At 49.6% G+C, this 14,686-nt stretch overlaps 1 protein-coding gene across 2 annotated transcripts in view; it reads left to right on the top strand.

The window, feature by feature from the left end:
* The first annotated feature begins 243 nt into the window (after positions 1-243).
* SLC45A3 (solute carrier family 45 member 3) overlaps positions 244-14,686 on the top strand; it is a 39,187-nt gene continuing 24,744 nt past the window's right edge. The window contains exons 1-2 of one of the 2 annotated variants that reach the window (XM_054294962.1): positions 244-286; positions 728-815. The gene's annotated coding sequence lies outside the window, so the exon portion shown is untranslated. Of the gene's footprint in view, positions 287-727; positions 816-8,139; positions 8,191-14,686 lie in introns of those variants that run through there. The other variant, XM_054294963.1, reaches the window with a different exon arrangement.

Raw genomic sequence — 14,686 nt, 5'->3', positions numbered from 1 at the left:
TGCTTTCCCCCCGGTGCTGCGGAAATGGGGCTATGGGAATGGGGCCGTTGTCCCACTGGGGCCGTTCTCCCGCGGGGCTGCGGGGACGGGGCTGTTGTCCCACCGGAGCTGTTGACACCGGTGCCGCGCGCTGCCCGTCCGGCGGAGCTCGGCGGCGGCCCCGGGGCGGCGGTCGCGGCTGCGGGGGGGGCTCCGCCCGCGGCAGCGCATGCTCCGTGCCCGCCCAACCTGCGCTTTAAACGGCGGCCGAGGCGCGGGCAGCGCGCTGAGCCCCGGCTGCGCCCAGGTACGGCCGGGCACGGGGCTGGGCTGGGCACTGGAGGTGGGCACGGCGCGGGGCTGTGCTGGGCACGGGGCCGTGCTGGGCACGGGGCCGAACTGAGCCGGGCCGGGCCGGGGGGATGCGCGGGCGGGGATGCGGCTGTGGCTGCCCCGCGATGCCGGTACCGGGATGCGGCTCCCGCTGCCTCCCCCGGGGGTTCCGCGCACGTCCCGAGGCTCTCGGCGCTCCCTCCGCTCCCGCAGCACCGAGCGCTGCCCGCCGGCTCCGGCCGGGACGGCGGCGCTGCCCGCGGGAGGAAGAGGAGGAGGAGGAGGAGGAGGCGCTCCGGGGCTGATGCTGCTGCGCTGGAGCTGCTGCGGGAAAACAACAAAAAAGCGGAGCAGGAGGGACTGGGGAGCGTGTCCTGCCCTCCCCGAGCTCCTCCCGAACTCCTCATTCCTGCAGGGACACCGCAAGGTTTGAAGGATCCTGAGCGGGCAGAGCTCGGGCAGCGGGACGGACTCACGGGAATCCTGAAGAGTTGCGGGGACAGGTCAGTGAATCCTTGGAATCCGAGAAAAGGGAGTTTTTATTACCCCCTGTAATGCAAAACTCATTTTCATCATCCCCCCGTAATGAAAAATTCATTTTCATTGTCCCCTGTGATGAAATATTTTTATAACCCCCCCCCGTAATAAAAAACTCATTTACATTACCCCCCCCGTAATGAAAACTCATTTTCATCACCCCCTCCGTAATGAAAAACTCAATTTCATTACCCCCCCCGTAATGGAAATTCATTTTCATTGCCCCCCCTATAATGAAAAACTCATTTTCACTGCCCCCCTTGTAATGAAAACTCATTTTCATTCCCCCCGGTTCTGTCTGGGTTTGGTGCCTCCCCTCCAGCTCTGCTGTCCCTAAATGCCACATCGGGGATAATTCCAGGGATTCCTGGCTTTGGCAGGGCTCGAGGATTTGGTGGTAAAACGCTGGAGTTGTTTATGATAAACATAAACTCCTCGTCTCATTTGTCTTCCCACGGGTGACAGCTTTAGGAGGAAGGGAGAAACACTAAAATCAATTTATTAATTTCATGCTGGTGCTGGCCAGACCTGGCAAGATGCTCCATTTCCATTTTTATGTTCCAAATAAATATAAAACTGGGAGGGAAAGAGATTTCCTGGTGCTCACCTGGACCTGTTAAACCCATGAGCAGCACAGAGAAAGTGGCCAGGCTCAAAAATCCCATTTTTGCCCTGTTCTGGTTCTGGGTGTGATTCAGGAGAGCAGCCTCTGTGTGTGTAACATGAGAATATCTCCAAATTTATAGAAATAGAACATGAGTAAGAACTTCAAAAGTACCCAAATGACCTGGGCACTGAAGTCATGCAGACACTCCTGAAAAACATGTACCAGCCTTGAAACCTTTCCTATTATTCGCCCCACCTGCAATTTTCTTTCTTTCTTTTTGTTTTGTTTGTTTTTTTTTTTTTTTTTTTTTTTTTTTTTTTTTTATTTTGTTCTTTGTTTTTAAATATTTGATGCTGTCTGAACCTTTCTGGCATCATCCAGAGCTGCTTCCCCTGGTGGGGAGTGGCACTGGAGCCAGATTTGCCAACCCTGGCATTCCAGGCTGTGCCTAAAAACCTGGATTTTGGTGCCACAGAAATGTAAAAATTTGGATTTTATTGCCACAGAAAACAAAGTAAAACTCTGGATTTTGTTGCTACAGAAAAGTAAAAATTTGGATTTTATTGCCACAGAAAACTAACCAAAACTCTATTTTGTTGCCACAGAAAACCAAAACTCTGGATTTTGGTGCCACAGAAAAGTAAAAATCTGAATTTTGTTGCCACAGAAAAGTAAAAATCTGGATTTTGTTGCCACAGAGCACTTGGCTGATAGGATTTGGGAGCGGGGAAAAAAATCAATTAGAAATTTGGTATGGATAACAAGAATCTCCAGAATTAACAGCAAATTAAATGAGAGTTTGCAGGGGGTATAAATCCCCGGATTTTGGGATTTAGGGAGGGAATTCTCCATGCTGTGGGATTATTCCCCTACAAATTGTGGTGATTTCTGTGGTTGCTGTGTCCTCTTCTCCAGGTCCCAGTGAGCACCAGGAAGGTGCAGAACCAGCACCACCCCCTGTGAGCACTCGTGGATGCTGCACACAAACCCCACCAGCACCAAAAACGACCAAAATCCCATTTTTATATCAGATTTTTGGTTATGTCTGTGCAGGGAGAGGCTGGAACCACCGGGCTGATCCCCGAGTTTAAAAATCACAGCCCTGGCTCCGCTTTGCCTTTGCCAGAGTCCCTCGGAAATGATGTTTAGCATAAACTCTTGGTAACCTTTTCCCCAAACTGTTTATCTCGCTGGAGCGCTCAAGTGGCCGCGCTGGGGAGGGGAGGAGGGGAGATTTTGGCTTTTCCTCCCTGAGTTTCATCTCTTTTCTCTTCAGCCAAAGCCTCAGAACGGAGCTCAGGGTGATGGTTGGGCCCTTGTGCCTCTCTTGGTGGCATTGGGAGTTCAAACTCCAGAAAATAATTTAAAAATCACCTTAATTGTGAATTTTTTAATCACAATTAATTTGATTAATTTAATTGCGATTAAGTTAATTTAATCACAATTTTTTAAGCACAATTAGTGTGCTCAGGGCCTGTTTTCCTCCTGTGATTTACTCCCTTCAGATTTTTGCAGTGTTTTTGACACAGAGCCTTCCAGAGTGTGGGAATCCTTAAGATCAGAGCCCTGGGTTTGTGTTTGTCCCCCAGCAGGGGCTGATTTAGCTGCTTTTAATGAGTTTCTGTCTCCTCATCGTCATCAAAGCCGAGCTTGGCTTGGTTGGGTGGAATTTGGGGAGGTTTTGGGTGGGTTTGGGGCTCTGAGGGAGCCAGGAGGGAAAGGAGCAGAGGGATGGGAGGTGGTGAGTGGGGTCAGCAGAATTGCAGGTGTGAGACCTTGTCAGGAGCAGGGAGGGACGGGCACAGAACCCAAAATGGGCTGGGTTGGCTCTGTTTGGAAAGAATTGCATCAGGTGATGGTGCCCTGTGGCTCCTGGGGTGGGCAGCCGGCCTAGGGCAGCTCCTGGTGGCTAAAAACCCATCCCAAACTGCTAAAACTCATCCCAAATAGCTCAAACCCATCCCAAGTAGCTAAAAACCCACCCCAAACTGCTAAATCCCATCCCAAAGACCTAGAAATCCCATCCCAGACTGCTAAAAACCCAGCCCAAGCAGCTAAAAACCCATCCCAAAGAGCTAAAAACCCATCCCAAAGAGCTAAAAACCCATCCCAAAGAGCTAAAACCCATCCCAAACTGCTAAATCCTATCCCAGACTGCTAAAAACCCATCCCAAAGAGCTAAAAAGCCACCCCAAAGAGCTAGAACTCATCCTAAACTGCTAGAAACCCATCCCAAAGAGCTAAAAACTCAGCCCAAGCTGCTAAAACCCATCCCAAACTCCTAAAAACCCAATCCCAAGCAGCTAAAGCCCATCCCAAACTGCTAAAACCCAGCCTAAACAGTTAAAAACCCATTCCCTAGCAGTAAAAACTCGTCCCAGACTGCTAAAACTCATTCCAAATGGCTAAAAACTCTTCCCAAGCAGCTAAAACCCCATCCCAAACTGCTAAAACCCCATCCCAAGTAGCTAAAACCCATCTCAAAGAGCTAAAACTCACCCCAAAGAGCTAAAAACTGACGCCAAACTCCTAAAAACCCAATCCCAAGCAGCTAAAAACCCATCCTAAACTGCTAAAACTTATCCCAAACTGCTAAAACCCATCCCAAACTCCTAAAAACCCAATCCCAAGCAGCTAAAACTCATCCCAAATTGCTAAAAACCCATCCCAAGTAGCTAAAACCTGTCTCAAAGAGCTAAAACTCACCCCAAAGAGCTAAAAACTGACGCCAAACTCCTAAAAACCCAATCCCAAGCAGCTAAAAACCCATCCTAAACTGCTAAAACTTATCCCAAACTGCTAAAACCCATCCCAAACTCCTAAAAACCCAATCCCAAGCAGCTAAAACTCATCCCAAATTGCTAAAAACCCATCCCAAGTAGCTAAAACCTGTCTCAAAGAGCTAAAACTCACCCCAAAGAGCTAAAAACTGACCCCAAACTCCTAAAAACCCAATCCCAAGCAGCTAAAAACCCAGCCCAAGCAGCTAAAACCCATCCCTAAGGGCTAGAACTCATCCCAAACTGCTAAAACCCATCCCAAGCAACTAAAAACTCATCCCCAAACTGCTGAAAACTCATCCCAAACTACTAAAACCCCGCCCAAACAGCTAAAAATTCACTCCAAACTGCTAAAAACTGACCCCAAATTGCTAAAAACTGACCCCAAACTGCTAAAACCCATCCCAAGCAGCCACCCTGGCGAGTCTTGTGACCCCTCAGCCCCGCGGAACCCATGGTTCGAGCTGAGTGTGCGGCCAGGGAGTCATGAGGAGCTCGTGAGCCGCTCTCAGCTCCTCCCAGTGCCGATTTCTGGGTTTCTGGTTGTCCCATGTCACACATCCAGGCTGTCCCTGTGAGGGCAGGGACCCCCAGCTCGGCTGAGGAAGAGGATGGGGACTCTCAGGGGGGAATCTTGGGTTTTGGGAAGCGGGGGGAAGATTTAAAACCATCCCTGCAAGGTATTCAAGTGTGGATCTGCCCAATCTTGCACTCACCACAAAGAAAAGAACAGGAAAACAGGAAAAATAATAAAAATACAGGATTATTTAGCAGCTCTGTGCCCCAGAGTTTGGTTATCTCAGCCTGATGGTGTGAGACCTGTCCTGTTCCTTGTCCCGCTGTTGTTTGGGGCTGATCCTGCCTCATGGAGCTGCAGAAATCGCTGATGTTCCCAACCCTGTGAGCTGTGGGGTTGCTTGTTGAGAAAACAGAGCTGAGAGTGGGGACTCTGAGGCCACCATTCCATTCCTGCTTGGCTGCCCGGTGTGTTCCTTGGTGTTCCCCCCCCTAATTTGTGCCTTTCCTGCTTGTTTTCATATCCTAAAATGTCAGATCTTCCGGCCCTCCCCAAATATTTGCTTAACATTTTGCCAGGCTGCAGAAGAGGAGAAGCAGACCCCCGTGAATATTGTCTGGCAAAATAAGGAGGAATGCGGTGCCAAAGGCTCCTTTGTCTGGGGGTGGAGCACACGCAGTGAGGAGCAGGTGCCTCATTTGCTGCTCTCGACCATTTTTTTCCTCCCCTCTGTTGCTGCACAAGAGCTAAAAGAAAATTCTCTCGGTCCCCATCCCAAGGGCTGGCTCTGTCCTTCACCCAGAAACCTCGTGGCTTGTGGGTCTGGGGGTTTCAGAGCCAGATTTTGGTGGCTTCCAGATTAATTTTGGGGATTTTAGAACCAGATTTTGGTACATTGCAGGTGAATATTGGGGATTTCAGAACGAGATTTTGGTGGCTTCCAGATTAATTTTGGGGATTTTAGAACCAGATTTTGGTACATTGCAGGTGAATATTGGGGATTTCAGAACGAGATTTTGGTGGCTTCCAGATTAATTTTGGGGATTTTAGAACCAGATTTTGGTACATTGCAGGTGAATTTTGGGGATTTCAGAACGAGATTTTGGTGGCTTGCAGATGAATTTTGGGCATTTTAGAGCCAGATTTTGGTGGCTTGCAGATTAATTTTGGTGATTTCAGACCCAGATTTTGGTAGATTGCAGATGAATTTTGTGGATTTCAGAGCCAGCTTTTGGTGGTTTGCAGGTGAATTTTGGGCATTTCAGAGCCAGATTTTGGTGGCTTGCAGATGAATTCTGGAGATTTCAGAGCCAGATTTTGGTGGCTTGTTGAGCTGTGAATTTTTGGGATTTCAGAGCCAGATTTTGGTGGTTTGCAGGTGAATTTTGAGCGTTTCAGAGCCGAATTTTGTGGATTTCAGAGCCAGATTTTGGTGGTTTGCAGGTGAATTTTGGGCATTTCAGAGCCAGATTTTGGTGGCTTGCAGATGAATTCTGGAGATTTCAGAGCCAGATTTTGGTGGCTTGTTGAGCTGTGAATTTTTGGGATTTCAGAGCCAGATTTTGGTGGTTTGCAGGTGAATTTTGAGCGTTTCAGAGCCGAATTTTGTGGATTTCAGAGCCAGATTTTGGTGGTTTGCAGGTGAATTTTGGGCATTTCAGAGCCAGATTTTGGTGGCTTGCAGATGAATTCTGGAGATTTCAGAGCCAGATTTTGGTGGCTTGTTGAGCTGTGAATTTTTGGGATTTCAGAGCCAGATTTTGGTGGCTTGCAGATGAATTTTGGGCATTTCAGAGCCAGATTTTGGTGGTTTGCAGGTGAATTTTGAGCATTTCAGAGCCGAAATTTGGGCATTTCAGAGCCAGATTTTGGTGGCTTGCAGGTGAATTTTGGGCATTTCAGAGCCGAATTTTGGTGGCTTGTTGATCTGGGGATTTCAGACCCAGATTTTGGTGGCTTACAGATAAATTCTGGGGATTTCAGAGCCAGATTTTGGTGGCTTGCAGGTGAAATCCCATCCTGGCCAGGTCTGGAATACTCAGGAGGTTTAAGGATGCCCTCTGGCAAAGTTTGAGGTTTATTTAAAAATAAAACAATGTCGGGTGCCAGGGTTGGTTTGTGAGGTGTGAAAGTTTTTTCCCTTCAATCAGAGGAGCTGTTTTGGGTTTTTTGGTTTTTTTCCCACCTTTGTTTTGTTGGGAGCTGAAGTTCTCCGGGGCGGTTGGTCTGCAGGAGCTGGGACTTGAGGAAAAACAGGAATATAAACGAGTGCAGTGACTCAAATCCGTGCACTCTGGAGACATCAATGCTCTCGCGGGGCAGGCTGGAGGCAGCCCCAGGAAAAACATGCACGGAGCTGTGGGCAGCCCCCAAATCCTGCCTCAGATTTGTGCCTCGAGATTTGGGGGAAATGGGGCACGCAGGAAAATCCCTGGGTCACCTTTGCTTCCCAAACATCAGGAGTGAACCCTGCTGGGATCTGGCTGGAAGGGGCTGAGGTGAGGCTCAGACCTCGGCTCTGGTGCTGATTTGCATCCCAATTCCCTGCTCTTGATTAGGATTAATGAGCAGAGCTGGATTTTGGGTGGGATTTGAAGTGGGTCTGACCTAACCGCTCCAATTTAACTGGACCTTGTGAGGGGTTTTGTGCCTTTGCCTCCAAATTCCGTCTTAATTTAGGATTAATGAGCAGAGCTGGCTCTTGGGTGGGATTTGAAGTGGGAGTGGGTCTGACCAAACCCACTTCAAATCCCAAACTTTAGCTAGACCTGGTGAGTGATTTTTAACCCTGATGGTGATTTTGTGCCTTTGCATCCCAATTCCCTGCTCTTAATTGAGGATTAATGAGCAGATCTGGCTCTTGGGTGGGATTTGAAGTGGGTCTGACCAGTCCCCTCCACTTTATCTGTACCTGGTGAGTGATTTTATCCCTGATGGTGATTTTGTGCCTTTGCATCCCAGTTTCCTCTTCTTAATTCTTAAATGAGCAGAGCTGGCTCTTGGGTGGGATTTGAAGTGGGTGTGACCAAAACCCTCCACTTCAGCTGGACCTTGTGAGTGATTTTGTGCCTTTGCATCCCAATTCCATGTTGTTGATTTAGGATTAATAAGCAGAGCTCTTGGGTGGGATTTGAAGTGGGTCTGACCAGTCCCCTCCACTTTATCTGGACCTTGTGAGTGATTTTATCCCTGATAGTGATTTTGTGCCTTTGCATCCCAATTCCCTGCTCTTAATTGAGGATTAATGAGCAGACCTGGCTCTTGGGTGGGATTTGAGGTAGATGTGAGCAAACCCCTCCACTTTAGCTGGACCTTGTGAGGGGTTTTTGTGCGTTTGCCTCCAAATTCCGTATTAATTTAGGATTAATGAGCAGAGGTGGCTTTTGGGTGGGATTTGAAGTGGGTCTGACCAAACCCCTCCACTTTATCTGGACCTAGTGAGTGATTTTATCCCTGATGATGATTTAGTGCCTTTTCTGGGCAATGTTGGGCTGGCTCTGCCCCTGCTCCAGGCTGTTTTCCTGTTCCTTCCCCTCTCCCAGGGCTGTGGGGTCACCTCAGTGTGGGGAGTTGATACCCAGAGTGGTTTTTGGGGCTGGGCTGGCACAGGGTGTGCTGTTAGAGCTCTCCCTGTGATCTCTGCCTACCCCACTCTGGATTCTGGCCCAGTTCCCGAGCTCTGCCTTGGAGCTGTGCTCAGACAATACAGGATTGTTGTGGTCACGGGGTGAGCGCTTCCCTGGGGTCAGCAGGGCCCACAAACCCCGAGCTGGAGCACAAAGGGACTGGGAGGGGACAGGGACAGCGGGATGGGGTGCCAGGTACCGGCAAAGGGGACAGGGAGGGCTTTGTGTGGCCACTGCTGGGCTCCAGAGGTGCCTTTGGGAATGTGGCTGACAATTCCTGATGGGAATGTAGGTGACAAACAATTCCTGTAGGGAATTTTGGTGACAAACCATTCCTGTGAGTTTGGGAGTGTTGGTGACGAACTGTTGGGAATGTTGGTGACAAACAATTCCTGTTGGGAATATCGGTGACAAACGATTCCTGTGAGTTTGGGAGTGTTGGTGACAAAAAATTCCTGTCAGGAATGTGGGTGACAAACAATTCCTGTTGGGAGTGTTGGTGACAAACCATTTCTGTGTATTTGGGAGTGTTGGTGACAAATGATTCCTATTGGGAATATTGGTGATAAACAATTCCTGTGCGTTTGGGAATGTTGATGGCAAACTGTTCCTGTTGGGAATGTTGGTGACAAACAGTTCTTGTTAGGAATGTAGGTGACAAGTGATTCCTGCGTGTTTGGGAGTGTTGGTGACAAATTATTCCTGCTGGGAATGTGGGTGACAAACCATTCCTTTTGGGAATATTGGTGACAAATGGTTCCTGTGCATTTGGGAATGTGGGTGACAAACAACTCCTGTTGGGAATGTTAGTGAGTGACAAACCATTCCTGTACATTTGGGAATGTTGGTGACAAGCAATTCCTGTGTATTTTGGAGTGTTGGACACAAACAATTCCTGTTGAGAATGTTGGACACAAACAATTCCTGTTGGGAACATTGGTGACAAACGATTCGTGCACCGGCGGTGGCAGGAGCAGCTAGAACAAAAGGCTGCTGTGCCCTGGCCAAGGATGAGTGAGCAGCTAATGGGCCTGCAGGGTGGCTTTGGATGGGACTGACTGAGCTGGGCCTGCAGGGTGGCTTTGATGGGACTGACTGAGCTGGGCATGGAGGGATGGCTTTGGATGGGACTGACTGAGCTGGGCATGGAGGGGTGGCTTTGGATGGGACTGACTGAGCTGGGCCTGCAGGGTGGCTTTGGATGGGACTGACTGAGCTGGGCCTGCAGGGTGGCTTTGGATGGGACTGACTGAGCTGGGCCTGCAGGGTGGCTTTGGATGGGACTGACTGAGCTGGGCCTGCAGGGTGGCTTTGGATGGGACTGACTGAGCTGGGCATGGAGGGGTGGCTTTGGATGGGACTGACTGAGCTGGGCCTGGAGGGGTGGCTTTGGATGGGACTGACTGAGCTGGGCCTGCAGGGTGGCTTTGGATGGGACTGACTGAGCTGGGCCTGGAGGGTGGCTTTGGATGGGACTGACTGAGCTGGGCCTGCAGGGTGGCTTTGATGGGACTGACTGAGCTGGGCCTGCAGGGTGGCTTTGATGGGACTGACTGAGCTGGGCATGGAGGGTGGCTTTGATGGGACTGACTGAGCTGGGCCTGCAGGGTGGCTTTGGGTGGGACTGACTGAGCTGGGCCTGCAGGGTGGCTTTGGATGGGACTGACTGAGCTGGGCCTGCAGGGTGGCTTTGGATGGGACTGACTGAGCTGGGCCTGGAAGGGTGGCTTTGGATGGGACTGACTGAGCTGGGCCTGGAAGGGTGGCTTTGGATGGGACTGACTGAGCTGGGCCTGCAGGGTGGCTTTGGATGGGACTGACTGAGCTGGGCCTGCAGGGTGGCTTTGATGGGACTGACTGAGCTGGGCCTGCAGGGTGGCTTTGGATGGGACTGACTGAGCTGGGCCTGCAGGGTGGCTTTGGATGGGACTGACTGAGCTGGGCATGGAGGGGTGGCTTTGGATGGGACTGACTGAGCTGGGCCTGGAGGGGTGGCTTTGGATGGGACTGACTGAGCTGGGCCTGCAGGGTGGCTTTGGATGGGACTGACTGAGCTGGGCCTGGAGGGGTGGCTTTGGATGGGACTGACTGAGCTGGGCCTGCAGGGTGGCTTTGATGGGACTGACTGAGCTGGGCCTGGAGGGGTGGCTTTGGATGGGACTGACTGAGCTGGGCCTGGAGGGGTGGCTTTGGATGGGACTGACTGAGCTGGGCCTGCAGGGTGGCTTTGGATGGGACTGACTGAGCTGGGCCTGCAGGGTGGCTTTGGATGGGACTGACTGAGCTGGGCATGGAGGGGTGGCTTTGGATGGGACTGACTGAGCTGGGCCTGCAGGGGTGGCTTTGGGTGGGACTGACTGAGCTGGGCCTGCAGGGTGGCTTTGGATGGGACTGACTGAGCCAGGTCCAGGACAGAGCTGGGGAGGCTCTGAGTGTGCAAATCCAAAGCAGAGCTCAGGAATGACACAGGGATGGCTGCAGGGAGGGAAGGAAGGACAGACGGACACTTCCCAGCTCTTCAATCTTCCTAGCCCCTGGAGATTGTTTCAGGGGAAATTCCTGCAGCCTCGGTGCTGAGATGCCTCCCCACAGGCTGAGGATTTGCTGTTGGGAAGGTGATCCCACAGGGATCATCTTTGATCTGTGATTTTCCAAGCAGGCTGGGCCGTGCTGTCCCCAGAGCCTCCCATCCATGCCAGGCTGAGGGCAGAGGATGAGTGTTGGGTTAAACCCTTTCCTGACCCAGAGATGGGGTAACTGAGAGGTGTTTTAAAAACTTTTATTCCATTTTCAGTCTCGAGAGAAGGATGAGACAATACAGGAATATAATATAGTACAATATAATATAATACAGTACAGTACAATACAATACAATATATAACAATATATAACAATATAATATAATATATAACAATATAGTATAATATATAACAATATAATATAGTTAATATAACAATATAATATAGTTAATATAATGGAATTAATATAATTAATATAAAAAATAGATAATATTTAATAAAATAGATAAAATATAATATAATCTAGAAAAATAATAGATAGTGAAATATATTATAATATAAAATAGAAAATATAATAGATCATATAATACAATATAATTAATTTAATATAATATAGTTAATGTAATAAAGTATATAATGTAATATAATATAATAGATAATAAAATGTGCTATAATATAATATATAAAATATAATATATATCTAATTCTATTAAATCTAATTCTATTAAATCTAATTATATTATATATATAATATGGTATAATGCACATCATCACAATCAGAAATTAACTATTCTCTAACCACAAAACCCCATAAGCATTTCTTGTCCTGCCAGCTTTTACCACACCACTCTGTAGATGCCATTCCCTGACGTATGCACACAGATTCACCTCGTGTGTGCCTTGTGTGACACCACAAGGACCATCCCCAAACCCATTCCCACAGAGAACTGTCCCCAAACCCATTCCTACAGAGAACTGTCCCCAAACCCATTCCCACAGAGGAGTGCCCCCAAACCCATTCCCACAGAGAAGTGTCCCCAAACCCATTCCCCACAGAGAGCTGTCCCCAAACCCATTCCCACAGAGAACTGTCCCCAAACCCATTCCTCACAGAGGACCGTCCCCAAACCCATTCCCACAGAGAGCTGTCCCCAAACCCATTCCCCACAGAGAGCTGTCCCCAAACCCATTCCCACAGAGGACTGCCCCCAAACCCATTCCCACAGAGAACTGTCCCTAAACCCATTCCCACAGAGAACTGTCCCTAAACCCATTCCCACAGAGGAGTGTCCCCAAACCCATTCCCTGCAGAGAACCGTCCCCAAACCCATTCCCACAGAGAAGTGTCCCCAAACCCATTCCCACAGAGAAGTGTCCCCAAACCCATTCCCACAGAGAGCTGTCCCCAAACCCATTCCCACAGAGGACCGTCCCCAAACCCATTCCCACAGAGAAGTGTCCCCAAACCCATTCCCACAGAGAGCTGTCCCCAAACCCATTCCCACAGAGAGCTGTCCCCAAACCCATTCCTACAGAGAACTGTCCCCAAACCCATTCCCACAGAGAACTGTCCCCAAACCCATTCCCACAGAGGAGTGCCCCCAAACCCATTCCCACAGAGGAGTGCCCCCAAACCCATTCCCACAGCGGAGCCTCTGGGCTGTCCCTGTGGTGGCACAGCCAGCGTGGCCCAGGCAGGTGCAGGGTGCCAGCCCAGGTGCCCTGGCTGTGTGCCCAGGGCACTCTGCAGGAGTATCAGAGATCTCTGGGCCTCATTTGTGCCTCCCTGAACTTTACCCCAGCAAACAATGGCAAGAGGCATCCTGGCACGGAGGGAAAATCCTGTTCCTGGCACGGAGGGAAAATCCTGTTCCTGGTATGGAGGGAAAATCCTGTTCCTGCTCAGTGCTTGCTGCACAAACTGCCATTCCTGTTTTTAACAGCAAACAGGGAGAAATTTCAGCTCTCAGAGCTCCTGTCCCCCTCGTGCCCTGTGCCACAGAACCCCTCAGAGGGCTCTGCAAAATCCAGGCAGCTTTGAACTTGAACTCCGTGCCTAATTAGTAAAAAAAAAGCTAATAATTAATTTAGGGCTGATGTTCTTTCCAGGGCTCGAAATAGAAGTCAGGTTCCCGTTTGGGTGGGGAGTGAGGGGGTGGTAAAAATGCCTCACTCCATCCACCTCCTGGAGAAATGGCAGCTTTGAGCCTTGGTTTGTTTTGTTTTGTTTTATTTAAATTGGAAATTTTCCCTTCCAGATATCCCTCACTGCTCTATTTGTTTTGGTGACTGTTGAACCCCTGCATGCTGCGAGTCCACAGCACATTAAACTGATAGTGAGAAGGGGGAAAAGCCAAAAAGCTTCTTAAGTTCTCCATCAAGACCTTCCAGTGAAACTTATCTGCCTCAGGAAATAAAAATCTGATTGCTCCTTATCTTTGCAATTATCAGGCAAAAAATTAAAACTGTGGAATCTGCCGTTTTCAGGCCCAGGCCTGGTGGCTGCTCTGTCACGATAAGGAAAAGTCTCCCAGAGATCTGAGGCCCCTCATTAACCCCCAGGGGTTGATGATGTGCTGGAGGCAGAGCCAGGCACGTGAAATGGGGTTTTTTTTACAGCTTTGAGATGTGGATTTTGCCCATAAAACACCCCAGAAAAATCCCATTATTGCCTGCACACCTTCCCCTGTGGTGTGACAGAAAATCCCTTGGAACACTGGCATAAAAACTCCTCTTCTTGGCCAGGAGGGTGAAAATGAGTGGGGGGACAAGGAAATCTTAGAGCAACTCCCAATTTAAAATATTTGGAGAGTTTTGCTTCATTCCCTGTGCCCATTCCCATGCCAGGGGCGTTCAGAGCCCTGGGCTGTGAGTGTTGGAGCTCAGCTCTCCCTGCTGACCTGAAACTGCTTTTTTTTTTACAGCTCTGAGATGTGGATTTTGCCCTTAAAACACCCCAGAAAATTCCCGTTATTGCCTGCACACCTTCCCCTGTGATGTGACAGAAAATCCCTTGGAACATTGGCATAAAACCTCCATGATCAGAGGGGTGACTGGGAGGGTGAAAATGGGTGTGGGGACAAGGAAATCTCACAGAAAATCCCAATTTAAAATATTTGGAGAGTTTTTCTTCTTTCCTTTTGCCCCTTCCCATGCCAGGGGGCTGTGAGTGCTGGGGCTCAGCTCTCCCAGCTGTCCTGGGGCTGTTCCTCACCCTGCAAAGGCTCTTTTGTCTGCTTCAAAGCCATGACCTCATTTCACAGCCAGAGAACAGAGAGGGAGAAACCCCCACAACCTGCCAGGGGAGGTCAGGGGGCTGCCTGAGGGACACAAATAACTGGGACTGTGGGGCACAGAATTGCCTTGGGGAGATGGCCTGGGCAGCCTGGGCCTGCTGAAGGGCCCTGGGTGTGCTCAGTGCCTCCTTTGAGCAGGAGCACGAGGTCAGGCCGCCAAAATTTGCAGCCAGAGGGGTTCTGGAAGATGTGTGGAGTTTGGGTTGTTCCCTTTTTCTCCTGAGGAAAAGCTCCTGGCAAAAGCAAGGATGACTGGAGTTCAGTTTTGGGTGCTGGTGGCTCCTGGAAGTGTGTGCCTGAAGGATGTGGAGTTTGGGTTATTCCCTTTTATTTCCTGAGGAAAAGCTCCTGGCAAAAGCAGGATGGGATGTTGGAGTTGAGTTTTTGGTGCTGGTGGCTCCTGGAAATGAGTGCCTGGAGGATGTGTGGAGTTTGGGTTATTCTTTTCCCCTGAGGAACAGGCTCCTGTTCAAAGCAGGGATGTTGGAATTC

This window comes from Melozone crissalis, unplaced genomic scaffold (genome assembly GCF_028551555.1).
Source record: "Melozone crissalis strain CALT ecotype California unplaced genomic scaffold, PUWL_Pcris_2 ptg000424l_1, whole genome shotgun sequence".
NCBI lineage: Eukaryota > Metazoa > Chordata > Aves > Passeriformes > Passerellidae > Melozone > Melozone crissalis.
Note: the sequence above shows the minus strand (reverse complement) of the source record. Positions and strands in the feature narration are given on the sequence as shown.